This window comes from Dreissena polymorpha, unplaced genomic scaffold, assembly GCF_020536995.1.
Source record: "Dreissena polymorpha isolate Duluth1 unplaced genomic scaffold, UMN_Dpol_1.0 chrUn075, whole genome shotgun sequence".
Lineage (NCBI taxonomy): Eukaryota > Metazoa > Mollusca > Bivalvia > Myida > Dreissenidae > Dreissena > Dreissena polymorpha.
The window spans coordinates 40,272-56,366 of record NW_026273389.1 but is presented as its reverse complement, the minus strand read 5'-3'; the positions used below and the strand labels follow the sequence as shown (position 1 = coordinate 56,366).

The following is a 16,095-nucleotide window of genomic DNA, read 5'->3' as shown; positions in this document are numbered from 1 at the left end:
AGTAATGCACATGTGTACGTGTAGGCGTTGACAAGGTTTGTGCACGTGGCTCCATTCTGGCACGGATTACTTTCACACTATAAGTGAACAATCAAATACAAATATCTAATAATGCAATCTGATGATTAAGACTCTTTTAATACAATATACATATTCGAAACTTTTTGTCAACCTAAGTGTAAAGTTTTCTCTAAAGTTGAAACGCAAACAGCCGACTGCTACTTTACCCATTAATGCCGAGTGGATTCTCTCATCCTTCTATAGTGGATCAATTTATTTCCAAAATTAGGGATATTTATTATAATTATTTCTATATTTAGAATATTTCTTACAGAAATTCCTTTAAGCAAACAGCGCAGACCCTGATGAGGTCATCTGAGTCTTCGCTGTTTGCCATGGCCTTTTTTCTACATGCTAGGCATGAATGGGTTAACAGAAACAGGTTTTGAAAATGTGTGGAACACGTATTACATAGAACCATCCAGGGTATCTTGTTTGAGTTGGAGACAATATTTTGCATTACTATTTTACTATATTTCACTGTAGAAACCACAAGTATGGCTCAATCTGCGGAAAATTTGGTAGAACCTTAAAATTAACACTAGCTAGACCAAGTGTGAATGTAATTGAAACGATGTAAAAACAACTTGAACACAAAGTCAAATCATATAACCTCTCTTCAAGCCAAATTAACTATTCAATATTGACGAATTTTAACCAAAATATTTTTCATGGCACTATCTATGCCATGTTCGAATCTGAATCAATGGAAGTCATCATGTCACATCTAAGGAAAACACACCTTAGATGTACTTAATTTGCGAGCAGCTTTTTCATTTTCTGTGCATTCTCTCATTCAAATTGCGAGCGTTTTTTTAAATTAAAAGCGACGGCTCCAAATGCATCATAACACCATTCGAATTGTTTAAAATCAGTGCAAACAAATGTCCAATCGGAAAATTAATGCAAAAATGACTCAGTCATTACGCATCAGATCTGGTAAATATACTGGAATATTTACAGGAACCGAAGATAACAGTTAATACATTTATGTGGAAACAATGTAATCTCGTCGATTCAGTTTTGAGAACATAATAAATCAAAGGGACAAAATGGTTATTTAAATCCAAAAAAGCAAATCCAAAGCAAAACACAGAGCAGACAAAAATGGCCAATGTAAACAGTTGCTGTAATTCCATAATAATACAAAAATCGCTGTAAATACATGTTTTATATTGATTGTATTGAAAGACGTATTTAAACAGTGCAGATCTCACATCTCCCAGAGAAAATTAGAATATTAGTTGTTGGCGTCTTGAAACTGATTCTCTTTTTCTTTTAAAGGTGATACATTATGTGAAAAAGCGGTTTGCAAACTTTGCAAAGCGGACCACTATTTCGACATGTCAGTTTCATTTTCTTAATTTGATCAGAATTATGCAAAGTAGGTTTTGCGTGTATAAATAAAGGAGGGGTGAATTAAACATAATAAGAGAGAATGTTAGCTATCTCAAGGGAACGAGTTAGTCAGCAATTCGAATTTACTCCTCTTTTGTCAGTCTCGTTCCTCGACTTAGTAAGTCGCTCCCACGAGTAAGTATGTCACGGTAATGAGATAGAAAAAGAGGAGTGCAATTTAAAAAAGAATAAAAGTTAATTTTATGTAACAAAACATTTGATTGGCTGAACAACTCTTGGGAACGAGTTAGCTAACTCGTTCCTTTGAGATAGCTAAAACTTTCTCCTCTTTTGTTTAATGCACTCCTCCTTTATAAACTGCACCACCCTTTTTTCATTGCACTCTTCTTTTATTAAGAGTTGAACTCCTCTCATTTTTATCTCGTTCCCTCGCCTTAGAAAATCGTTGCCACGACATAGCAAACGTGTTCGTACGAGTTAAAAAGTCGTTCAGTCGAGTTAATAGGTCGTGGACACGAGGTAGAAAAAATAAAGAACAATTTAAAAGAATATGAGTGAATGTAACCTCTATACCAACGAAACGTGAGCAAGGTGAGAAGTATTATACTTGGATACACGTTATTTATTGTTTTACTTGGTAGACCAACCATGTTAACAAAATTTAGGGGAAAAAATAGGCATATGTCATATTATTAGAAGAACAATATTAGATCAGGGAAATTATATTAATCAATATAATGTAATAAATAAATGAAATACTTTTTTAAATCCAGATTCATTATATTTCTTTTTCCGGTTACGGGTGACATTGCGTGTTGAACAAACGTAAATAACATATAACAAAATATTTTTTTAACCTTACAAAGAAACAATATTTCCACGATTACTGAATTCATATCATTTAATCAAGTTATGAAAACAAATCAAAATGTTCGTATGCATGACAATCAGTGCGCGCAACAGGTTTTCAGTTGCTCATCAAGTGTCTATGTAGTGTGATAGGCGTTGTTTTCAGTTGCTCTTCAAGTGTCTATGTAGTCTGTAAGGCGTTGTTTTCAGTTGCTCTTCAAGTGTCTATGTAGTCTGTTAGACGTTGATATCAAGTGCTCTTCAATGTGTCTATGTAGTCTGTAAGGCGCTGTTTTCAGTTGCTCTTCAAGTGTCTACGTAGTATGTAAGGCGTTGTTTTCAGTTGCTCTTGAAGTGTTTATGTAGTCTGTAAAGCGTTGTTTTCATTTGCTCTTCAAGTGTTTATGTAGTCTGTTAGGGGTTGTTTTCAGTTGCTCTTCAAGTGTCTATGTAGTCTGTGAGGCGTTGTTTTCAGTTGCTCTTCAAGTGTCTATGTAGTCTGTAAGGCGTTGTTTTCAGCTGCTTTTCAAGTGTCTATGTCGACTGTTAGGCGTTGTTTTCAGTTGCTCTTCAAGTGTATATATAGTCTGTTAGGTGTTGTTTTCAGTTGCATTTCAAGTGTCTATGAAGTCTGTTAGGCGTTGTTTTCAGTTGCTCTTCGAGTGTCTATATAGTATGTTAGGCGTTGTTTTCAGTTGCTCTTCAAGTTTATATGTAGTCTGTTAGGCGTTGTTTTCAGTTGCTCTTCAAGTGTCTATGTAGTCTGTTAGGCGTTGTTTTCAGTTGCTCTTCAAGTGTCTATGTTATATGCAAGGCGTTCTTTTCAGTTGCTCTTCAAGTGTCTATGTAGTCTGTTAGGCGTTGTTTTCAGTTGCTCTTCAGGTGTCTATGAAGTCTGTTAGGCGTTGTTTTCAGATGCTCTTCAAGTGTCTATGTAGTCTGTTAGACGTTGTTTTCAGTTGCTCTTGAAGTGTCTATGTAGTCTGTGAGGCGTAGTTTTCAGTTGCTCTTCAAGCGTCTATGAAGTCTGTTAGGCGTTGTTTTCAGTTGCTCTTCAAGTGTCTATGTAGTCTGTTAGGCGTTGTTTTCAGTTGCTCTTCAAGTGTCTATGTAGTCTGTTAGGCGTTGTTTTAAGTTGCTCTTCAATTGTCTATGTTGTCTGATTGGCGTTGTGCATATCATTACAATTTTGATACCAATTTTTATATTTCACTTTAAAATAAACTCACCAAATAGTTTCCACGATTATTTAAAATCGTGTGGCCGTTCGTGTAAAAGTGCTCGGCAACCTGGTCATTGTGTCGAGTTCGTATCCGGGACATGTTAAGGAGATTTCGCTGGTACAGGGTATCTCCCGTTTCCCCTACGTATACACAGGTCTTACATCGTTCGCAGTGTACAGCGTAGACTACATTGGTGGATTTGCAGGTGACCTCGTTCCGCACATTTTAGCTTTTGCCGGTGGTATCGCTTAACCTTTCGGCCTCCATCATGTACGGACAGTTTGTGCACCTCTGCGCCCCGATAGGTCCGCTCCTGTTTAAAACAAGGAAAAACATTCGGTTGTGTTTTTTATGAACCAATATGTCTTCCAGGTTGCAGTCTCTTCTGAATGCTGCTAACGGGGGTTCAGGAAATACATTTTTCATACGATCGGAAGTGTGGAGTGTGGGCAGATGTTTCCGGAGGATATGGCCGACATTTGGTAGCGCTCTGGAGAAAGTGATAACGAGCGGTACCCTGGAAGTACTTTTTGAAGACACCTCTGTACGCAGCAGATCTTCTCGCTTCTTGCTATCAACTTTCTTCAGTTCTGTCTCGACGAATCGGCCATTGTATCCTCGCTGCAGTAGTTGTTCTTTGATTTCATCTCTGTGTTTTTTGTAGTCTGTCTCTTCCGAACATATTCGTTTCAGCCTCACACCTAAGCCGTACGGAATGGCCTTTTTCGTAGACTCGGTATGAGACGAGTCCTTGTGCAGGTAGAGGTGCCTATCTGCTGGATTGGTGTATAAGTCTGAAACCAGCCTTCCTGTTCGAATTGACGTCAACGTGTCTAGGAATTCGAGCTGCTCTGTGGAGTAGCGGAGCTCGAGCTGTATCCGTGAATGGATTGTATTTGCAAACGCGTGGAATGTCTTTAGTGCCTTTAAACCATGTGTCCACAAGCCCCAAACATCATCAACGAACCGGAAGTAAGCTATTGGATGTTTATTTGATTTCGAAAATAATTCTTTCTCCCAGGCTCCAATGTAGGTCGACGCGTAGTTCATACCTTAGTGCGATCCTATGGCAGTTCCTTCATTTTGCATGTAGTGGTCTCCATTGAATGAAATGGTGTTGTTATCTAGGACAGTGTCCATCATTATAATCATGTCGTTGGCTGGAACTTCCGGTTGCACTCGCCGATAGAGAGCTTCAGTTACTGCAGCACGGGCCTCTTCTCTTGGTACGCAGGGGTAAAGAGCCTTTACATTCAAACAATATATGATGGTACCGTCTGGTAACGGCTGCTGTATCTGTGCTATTTTGTTTAGATAGTCGGTTGTGTCTCTCACATACGACGGAAGTGACGTCACATGATCGCGCAGTTTTTTCTTCACTATTTCCGCCATCTTCTCTGTCGGGTGATTACAGCCGTTTACACTAGTGCGGAGAGGCATCCCAGGTTTATGAAGCTTCGGGTTGCCCTGAAGCTTACCGGAAGTCCCACCGCTGCTGGTGAGATACCTTCTTAGGTCACTGTCGATCGACCCCTTCTTGTAAAGAGTGTCGGTCACATTTTTCACTTTGTAATCCATTATTCTTGTTCTATCATCCGTCACGTCGACGTATGTGTTACTGTCCGACATTTCACACTTCAGCTTTTTGACATAGTCTTCCCTGTCCATTATCACTATCCCCGACCCCTTGTCGGCATGCCGAATAACGATGTTGTCGTCGTGGAGTAATTCTTTGATTGCCTATTCTTCCGATTTGCTTAGATTAAATTTAAAGTTTCGTTTTAATCCGCAAATGATGTCGTCTTTGACCGCTTGTATATATTTGTCAAACCATTTGTCGCGGCCAGCCTTTGGAGTCCACGTCGAGGTCTTCTTTTTGTATTGATGCTCATCTTCCGTGGTTCTATGTTCAGCGTCTTCTGCATAGAAATATTCTTTTAAGCGCATACGGCGTTCCCACGCTGACAAGTGTGTCAGTAATTTTCCTTTGTCTATTGTTTTTCTAGTCGGTATGAACTTCAGTCCTTTCGACAGCAGGGATATTTGAGCATCAGTTAACGTCTTCTTTGACAGGTTGGTAACAACACTCATTTTGTTTTCGTCATGTTTCGTCTTTGTTGTTGCCATGCACCGTGTGGTCTGCATTTCCTCCGAGGAGAGTGTTGTTTCTTTTGTAATCACGGACGTAGGTCTTTCATGCTGCCGAATAAAGTCAAAGTGCTGGTGTTCAAGCCGCATATAAATGACATTTCGGTTTCGCGATTCTCTTTCGACAGAAAATCGCAGCCAACTTAAGCATCCATTGCTGTATTGTTTCACGTATATGTCTACGTCGTATAATGTTGGAGCCGCTAATATTTCCGCCTCTGTAGCCCAAAAGCGAGAGTTGCGATCGCTTTGTTTCATGCAGGTTATGTGCACACCGTAATCACCATCAATATAGTTCTTGTAAGTGGATTCGTTGTCCAGCGTGTGATTAGTTACAGAAGTTCTTACAAGTTCATGTGTATCGGGATCATCGAATATTCCAGCCGCAATACACCGGAAAAAGCAGTTTCCATCTTTTTCAATCAAAAGAAGACACTGATCGTCTGGTCTGCACTTATCTTCCGAGTTCGAAGTAATTTAAGTTTTCGTTTTTTAGTTCTGAGGAGAACAATTTTCATTTTTAATGAAAAGAATTACAAAAACAATGCATTTTAAAATATACACATACACTTTAAACTTAAACAATAGATGAACTTTGTTCATTGATATGTAACATTGGTTTTTGTCGATGGTGCATCTAAGATTTTGCCTAAAGTATACGTATGTTTGCTATCTAATTTAAGAAAGAATACACCTAATTGTTAAAGTTTCAAGCTACAAATATTCATCGAAAAGAATACTCATTAATTATGTTATAATTAATGGGTTTTTAATTAATCAAATAGATTTGTTATGCTCAGGTTGCAGTTTCATTGATGCGTGTTTCATGTTTGTTTAATAAAAAATATTGCAACACACGCAAATCGATGTTAGTTTTCTATTTTGACTGAGTAATGATGGACAAAACAAACCAAATTGACAGTCGGGTTCCTCATATCCGGCCGCACACAAACAGTAGTACCCGTTGATAAAATCAATGCACCCGCTACCATTCTGGCACGGATCACTTGCACATTCGTCAATGTCTACCAAAACAAAAATAGTCACAGTCCAACGTTAATGAACGCAAATGAAAATACTCTTAACAGCAGTTATAAATCACATAATGCAACATTGATATTTTCAAAACACGATACGAAAGTGTTGTGTTGGTTCACTTTGAAATTATAATTATGAGTATTTTAAATATACGTGTATCATACAAAATAAAGGGGAATATATCAAATTCTTACGTGTTTTAATAAAAAGGTGAACTTCGTTAATGAAAATGTTACATAGCTTTTTGTCGGTGGTCCATCAAATATGTTGTATTATATATAAGAATGTTGGCTATATAATTACAAAAAACAATGCATTTAAAAATATACACACACAATTTAAACTTAAACAATAGGCGAACTTTGTTCATTGATATGTAACATAGCTTTTTGTCGGTCGTGCATCTAATAGTTTGCATTATGTGTACGTATGTTAGCTATCTAATTACGCAATAATACACGTTTGCCTTTGAAAAAAATATAAATACACTTACAACTTATGCGTTGTATTTGTAAAATTAAAGACATTGTTGCGTTATTTAAATACCGGGTGGCCAAATATTGATATTAACTATTCCGATGGACTTTAGGATATAAGAAGAAGTATATCAAACATAAGTGTCTTATTTGTATGTGAAAGTTTCAATCTACGAACATAAATTGAATAGCAGAGTCTAATATTTTGAAATCATGAAGGTGTGATTTAGTCTTATAAATTTGTTTTTGTACCATTTGCAATTTTTATTGCTGTTTGGTTCGTGTATGTTTTATCAACCAATACTAAATGCACGTTAATATGTGTTTGATATTCTATTTTCACTGATTCATGTTAAACAAAAAGAACCTTGGTCACAGTTGAGTCCCCCATACCCGGACGCACATGTGCACGTGTAGACGTTGATAAGGTTGTTGCACGTGGCTCCATTCTGGCACGGATCATTTGCACACTCGTCGATGTCTACCGAAACAAAAATAGTCACAGTCCAACGTTAATGAACACAAATAAAAATACTCTTAACAGCAGTTATAAATCACAGTATGCAACATTTATATTTTCAAAACACGATGTGAAATTTGTGTGTCTTTTTATTTTGAAATTATAACTATGAGTATTTAAAGTATGCGTGTATCATACACAATAATGGGGAAATATAAAATACTTACGTGTTTTAATAAAATGGTGAACTTCGTAAATGAAAATGTTAAATAACATTTTGTCGGTGGTCTATCTAATATGTTGTATTATATATAAGAATGTTGACTATCGAATTGAAAAAAACTATGCATTTCAAAATATGTACATACAATTTTTAACTTAAACAATAGGTGGATTTTGTTTATTGATATGTTCCGGGTAACATAGATTTTTGTCGGTGGTGCATCTAATAGTTTGCATAATGTATACGTATTTTAGCTGTCTTATTACCGAAAGAATACACGTGTGCCTTTGATTATATATATATAATTATATATATATATATGTTATATGGTTTAACAATATTGACCTGATTACCCGTTAACCATCAATCATACCGTAAAGAAATCCTAGATTTCAATTTGGCTATGTATAATTTAAGCAGTAGTATTTGTAGAAAAAAAGTAGTATTTGTAAACAATCCATTTAGATCCTAGTCATATAGTTTGGACTTGTAAAATGTTATATATCACTTCTATGGTATTAGTTTTCTCTGTGTTGTACAGTGAGTATAAAAAGGATGTCACAAGGTTTCAAACGTAGTCGATTGCAACCATAATCGATATGGAAATTGTTGAGAAGTCGAGTCTCCTAACACGAAACCATCTGTCCTTATTAAAGCGTATGTTAAATGTTCATAACAGATGCAATTTGAAATACATTACTTTGCTATCCATATTATAATTTATGATTGATCAATATTATAATTTATGATTATATGTACATGTTTTTTAACATGTTGTTTGTTGATTCTCGTGTGTATTTTTGTGTGTTGATAAATTATTATGTGTTGAACTTCAAAATTATAGTTTCTTTTGGATTGTCATTGAATTAATGATGTCATGAAATATTTGTTGTTGGGGTTTTGTTTCATGAAAAAGGTTAAACTTTTTTGACATAATAAACGCGGTGATTATATTTTTCCTGATGCATACTTTATATTGAATACAATACAGTTCCTAATAACTCGGTTAGATAAAAAATATCAGAGGTACTTATTATTGCAAAAAATCAACATTCTACCAAAATAAGATTTTATTAATATCCCTAAAATGTGTTTCTCCTGCTTCAAGTTAACGTTTGGTCAAAGTTTTGATAGTACTAATTCTTTAATCGTAAATCAAACAATCCTGCATTATTGTTTTGTAAACACCTACGTTTTATTTTCGCAAAATCAACAACTTCTAACGAATAACCTACGCTTCATAGATACAATTATAAAACCATCCTGATTACAAATGTTTGAAATTAAATCACCTCATTTAGCCATTACATGACAGCGAAAAGCAATAAATTAACAAAATCGTGAACAATTATCTGTAATTCTATATGTACCGATGTGTCATAAATAGTTACATCTTAAGGTATAAACTAATTTACACTGAAATTATTTCGTCTCTGCTGTCATAATTGAGTGTTATCCTCTATGTACATTTAAAGTAAATATATGTAGTTCGACAAAGTTATACCAAACGAAAAAACTAATTTGTTTGGATTCTGTTGGAACTATCATAACAAATTCTTCAGTTTGGTGTATCCCATTAAACGAAAAAATAATTAAAATAAAACACATATTTAAGTACAGGCAATCTTATTACCATATGAACAAATATTTGATAAATTCTGTACAGCGTACTGTTATGGTAAAATTTACGATTCAACAAAACATGTTCATAAAAATATCTGACACATGCAACGGTAATGAAACTGTTTAGAAGAATCCTTTTTCACAAAAATTAAAAGTGCTCTCGGAAATATGTGTTGAAATAAGAATTATTATTGGATTGCAAGGTACATCCTGTGACAGGCCCCTGCATGTATCACAAACGAAATACTTCTTGAATCAGTTTAATGCTAATGGAATCGTTGTTCTAACATTAACAATTAAAACATGACAATAAACATGCAAATAATGAAAAATTGTTATGACCCTTGCCCGTCTCTTCATTTTACTTTAGCATAATATTGAGGTTAATTTGAGAGTCTTTCATACTTATGTAGTAATGCTCCAAAAATCAGATTTAGCATATGGTAATAATTAGGTGTCTTTGAAGTGTGTCGCATTATCCTTATAAGAGTTATACGAATGCGAACGCATTAAGTATGCATATACTATATTTACTCGAAGTGCCATTAATCTGGAAACGTATATGTTATAGATATCCGTTAAGAGAACTGGTTTATACACAGCACATACATATTATAGAAATGTGTTTTGTTCTCAAAACAAAAAACGATTTTCAAGCTGAAATACATTTGATCTATTATCTGTAAAACGGACATAAATGTTATCAATTTAGAACACCTGGTAGAAGTCTAATGTCGCATCTAGTTTGCTTGTTTTCAGGACATTGTATAACTTATATTTGGGTAAAGATATCACATTTATTGCGACCATATTGTTATAAAATGTGTCACTCAATGCCAGTTAAACTAAAGTGACCAATAGTGCCTACATGTCATACAAAAGGCCCGTTTAAAGGTATGTGTTGCATCGATCAAATTAAATTATTATGCGATTAAAGCTTTAAGAGTTAAAGAGCAGGAGCAAGAGTTTTATTTAGCAAAGTTAAGATTAGTTAATGGCCAATACTTAAAAGTGCGTTCGAACTGGCTGGTTTACTTACGTGTCCAAGTTTAAATGTCCAGTTTCCCCAAGTTTTATGATTATCTGATTTTAAGTGTTAGAGAGCAGACAATGCTGTGTAACAATTTATTTATTATTCGAGGGCCATACTTCAGAAGTGTTTCTATTTATATGGATGGTTAACGGACATCCAGATATTATTTACCCATCAATTACTACGACGTTTTATGATGTCACGACTTAAACTGTTTGAGTACGAGATTGTTTAAGGTTAAACATGCCATTTCTTATACTTTAAGGGCAATAATTCAGAATTGCCTATGTGGTTTGTGTGATAATGAAACTTTGCCGAGATATTATGCCCATAATAATAATCACCAACGTTAATGATGATCCGATTAAAAAAGTGTGATTTCTTGAGCGGACATCGTTCTGTTGGACGCCGCCCGACGCAAATCGCCTGCTGCAAACCGAATCCATAAATTGTATCGCTTATCTACCCGGAATATCTTATTGCAGTAGATATAACACTTTCCGCGAGTCAGTTGTGGAAATGGCAGCAATCGACGGACAGTAAACAATTTCTTCCACACAGATTAATGAAGTTCCAATATACGCATTGTAAAAGGTAAAGTAGGAATGAAACTCATTCTCAATGATCTGGGCTCTAAGTCCCGCACTTTTTATTACCTTACCTTAATATTAATTCAAAAGGCACGGTCGGTGGTGGAGTTGATGAATGGTATAGCATTTTGTGTTGTGAATAAAGAATGCCAATGAAGAATGTGAGACTTTGTCAAAGAAATGAGAATATTCTATCGGAAAACAGCATAGATTGGATGATTAGTACACATTTTAACAAAATAAACATAAACATATTACAATACAGTGTTCGTTACTCAAGCATGTGGTGTAATTTCTGGGCTTCGAATGCTGCTATTTTAAAATTATTCAATGAAATATGAACGAAGATAGATCATGTTTTTATAGGTGATATGCATGACACTCTGATTGCCGATAAAGGGCACTTCGGATAACGGAGACTCTCAACAAAATGGGCACTCTGATATCCGAGGTTTTATCTTCTACTTGAAATGCGTTGTTTTATGTTGTAACTGTTCTTATCAAGGTGTTTGCTATTCCAGCATGTAGAGTAATTTCTGTTCTTCAATACTAAAATGTAGATAGGTTTCAATGAAATATGAACAAACATAGAGCATGTTTAAATAGGTGGTTTGCATGATAATGGACACGTCGGATAACGGAGACTTTTAAGAAAGTTGACACCCTGATATGTTGTAGACCTTCAAGAGTACCGGTGTAGCACCAATGAAGCAGACATCGAGATGAATGTATATACGCTTTAACGTAAAAATCGGTATAAGAAAAATAAATTGAAACTTCGCGCTAAAATTGTCAGATTTTAATACCCGAGATGTCGTGTCATAAATGAATAAGCCATTAAAAACAAAATCATGCTCATATTCCAAAAGGATAATAAAAATGAAGCAAATTTTTTTGTTGAATAGTTTTTAATTTACGTCAGTAGAGAAATTGTTAATTAATGCCTGCTTACTTAAACAATATTCAACAGCGAATTTTGCCTTTTTGGTTCACTAAAAAAGTGTATTATATATATTAAAAAGTGTCGGGAGCGAAGTGCAATTGTAATTGAGGTGATCGGCTGAACAAAATCTTTCATCCAACTCTTTAAACATTTAAATGTTCTCAAATACGTCAGTATACTACACATTTAACATGTTGTAACATTAATAGACATATTGATCTTTTCATTCAAATGTTAAACATGTTCTTGATTTATGTCTTAGTATTTTTATGTTGTTGAAATATGTACTGATCATTTAGTTCATGCTGGTTTTCGATGGAATTTTATCGTTGTTTTTTTTTCCATAAAATTAACCATTTGTCCGGGAATGTTTTTCTTCGCAATACGAAATGCTATATCATTAATCGGCAAAACAACGATCCGTGTTTGAAAACGCAATGAACAAAACATAAATGCAAAAGTGCTGAAGAACTAAACTCTCACGCGTGGCTTTTGTTGTTCTCAGTTATTAAAGTGCCATCTGTTATCAAAGTATCCGCATTACCGGCGTGATAATATGCACTTTTATCCCATTTTCAGCGCGACATTGACGGTATAACACCTTATGGAATATACTAGCCTGTATTCAACACTGTGGGATATACCTGGCACGTGCCCTGTCACGTGCACGGACTACTTTTTACTTTACCACTGAATGATTTTTTATAATTAATAAAGTCGAGAAAACTTTTGCTTCAAAATTATACGACCTTCAACCTTTAAATCAAGTCATATGACATAATGTTTTGCCATCCGTATAATCAATCAGCTGATTGATGGCGTCATAAAATGATACTTATTGCGTCATTTTCCCCTAAAAAAATTGACGATTTATTATAAACGCGACTTATTTCACATGTACATGTACTGTATATCGACATACGGTATTTGAATTGTCAATTAATTACATTTTCCTTATTTCGTGTAATGTGCATTGTTTATAATCCATGCATATATTTTGACATTTAAGAATGTACAACAAGCCATATAAATATCGAACAATTCATTAATAATCTGCAATATTTGCTATCCGATTTAATTCACGTTAAGCATAGAGCTGTGTAAAGTATAAGATGGCAAAAATAGCACCACACTGGAATTCGGAACGTCCCATTATGTACACGGGTAAATCCACTGATTTATATGTTGTGTAATGGAATGTTTTCCATTCTTTGTGTATTTATATATTAATTTATGTTCTTGTACACAATAAATGCATTTATCATAGACAAATAACATTGTGCAAGTTTAAACATAATTATGTTTTTATGCAAAATCTGCAAATGCATCCGAGTTTACCAACGGCTATTATTTGATAATCTACTCCGGTTCATTTTAACAGCAGTAATGTTCATTGAGTGCATGACGTAGCGTGTGACGAATAAGAAAGTTTAACGAATTGATTTGAAAATAGTGATAGGATGGCATAAGGGTCTTTATTTAACTATGCTAAAATAATGATTAAAGACCCTAGATGCAAAATCGCCAATTATTGAGTTAAATGGATTATTAGATGGATGTTAAAGGATAATTAAAGGTAAGGTACTAGTTCGAACGTGTTTTGGTTCTTGTTTGTACTTTTGTCGTTGCCCGTTTTCGGGGAAATGATTTTAACACGGGGGCCATTGATGCATTGGATCACACACGGCATACCCATAACATTATATAAACAAAACACGTTCTGCGCGTCCTTAAATTCGTCGTCCGAAGTCGGAAAACGTATTGCCCTGCATATTAAATCAAATTAAGTGTCAGTCGCTTCAATTGTCTGTTTACTCGTCGATAGTGTGCATGTTGAATCTATGTTGATATCGACATCATTTTGTCAGGAGCAATCGCCGCCATACTGGATTTTGATCATTATCTTTCGAAAATAAAATGAATTATATTCAAGTGAAATCTTCCTTTTTGCTTCGTAATGTGTTACAATTCGCATGCTGCGTAAAATTGAATCGAGGCATATGGTGATATTTTTACTAGTTTTACAGTTTGTGTGTGGAGTTTTTAAGACTATTTTGCGTACCAGAACAAATACATTTATATCACTACGCATGGTTACATTCGTTAGATTTAAAGCGATTTTTAAGAATTAATTAAAATAATTGTTAGGCTAATGTTATTATATTTTGTTATGTTAAATGTCACGTTGAAAAAAATCAAAGGGGATAAATAGAATACCAGGGTTAGCGTTGAATGCAGAGACGTTTATGTTGCTCGGCTCGAACACCGAAAGCGCTCACCATGGCTCGCGCTCCCGGCGTTCTAAGCCTCGCAACATAAACTTCTCTGTATTCAACGCTAACCTAGTATTCTCTTTATATTTTTATATCATGATTTAATTACTTTTTCCTGTTCTCAAGGTAAGTGCGCGTTGAGCATGTTTGATATTCGTCCATGAAAGCCATAATAGGCTACCGACATTTGCCCGTTTCTATAATTGACACAGTCTGATTTCAATTTTCGATAGAAACATTGTTTGGTTATATTTTATTTACAAAACGCAATTAGAGATACAGTGTAATTTGAATTAATGGAAAAAACACCCTGCGTTTAATGAAATACTCATATAAAATATAGAACAATCGTGTAGAACAACTTATGTTAAATACATACTATGCTTTATGAAGACACTTATAATATGATCTGATGTAGTGTCATGTATATATATACGTCATCAGATTTTGGGCGGGAATACAACTCGGGTACAGTCTAATATCGACCGGGTACGTTAAAGTATATTTACCGTACCCGGGGTGCATGTAAGTATACTTAAGAGTACGCGGGGTACATGTAAGTAGTACCCGAGCCTACAATGACCAATCGAGCGTCAATAACCTTCACTTACAGAAGTTGTGTCCCTTTGTTTTAATCATTCCATTACTACGAATCTGTTCGAAAAGGACTGAAATTAATGCAAGTATAATTTATATATATTTTGGCTTATCTGAATTTAATTCATCGTCAGAACACAAACATTGATATTTGTATTTGTTTCAGAGTAGAGATTTCAATATATTACAGGATATTATTGTATTTTTGTTGTGATCAGTAGACACTAAGTAAAAATACGTAGGTGAAAATACAGAAACAATCTTAGTTCAGAATACAGTGTCTGTCATTTTTACATAACATCGACATTACACTGTAACTATATATATAGTCATATATAGGCTGACATTTATATGGTCATATTTGTGGTCATATATAGGCTGACATATCTTTAACATACATAAACATGTATTGAAAATAAATTAAATTGTTTTATATCTTTGATTTTGAAGTATCATTAATACAGTCAAAACTTAAATGGCTCGAAATTGCTTGGCTCGAATTTCCGGTTGGCTCAAGCACTCCTCGAAGCACCGATTTTTTATTTCTATATATTCATATCATTTTTGTGAAATTCTGAAGCGTTGAATTATCGGATGTCTCGAACTCGGATGTCTCGAACTATTTGCACAGTCCCGGTCACAATGCTCACACGTTCTTTTGTTTGTTTTGCTCAAACTAATTTTGGGTTGCATAAAGCTGTTTATCAATAGGAGTGTTTGATTTAAGACGCCCCACAACTGCAACAAGTCATGGACTCAATTGTTAATTGATTAAAATAAAAAATGACATTTTGTAAAAAAAAATCTGGAATTTTTGGTAGATGCAGAATTATTATGGCTCAAACGGCTAAATCACAACATATACAATGTCAGCTTGATGGCATAGAAAACTTTGTAACTTTGTATCAGTACAACAAATCATGAACAAAACACAGACTGACAACATGCCATTAAAAAAACAATCACATAAATACATTAAATGTTGATAAGTAGTTCTGCCATGTGTAAATAGTGCTTATGCATGCTATGTTTTAGAGCTGTTTCTTACTTGTGCCTGTAAATGTGCTACATAATGACTCTTATATATAATTAACATTTATATTTCGTTCTTATTAATTTGATAGCACAAAGTAGCAAGGAGTTCAAGCAGTTTGAATACTTATCAACTGGTGATGTAAATCTAATGAAGATTCATGTAAG

General features: G+C 34.7%; 1 long non-coding RNA gene across 1 annotated transcript; it reads right to left on the bottom strand.

Moving 5' to 3' along the window:
• Window positions 1-2,302: 2,302 nt before the first annotated feature.
• Window positions 2,303-7,727, bottom strand: LOC127863994 (uncharacterized). Its single transcript, XR_008041324.1, has 3 exons — window positions 7,521-7,727; window positions 6,551-6,664; window positions 2,303-6,137 (listed from the first exon to the last, which is right to left on the bottom strand). It is a non-coding gene; the product is annotated as an uncharacterized LOC127863994 (long non-coding RNA).
• Between the last annotated feature and the right edge of the window lie 8,368 nt (window positions 7,728-16,095).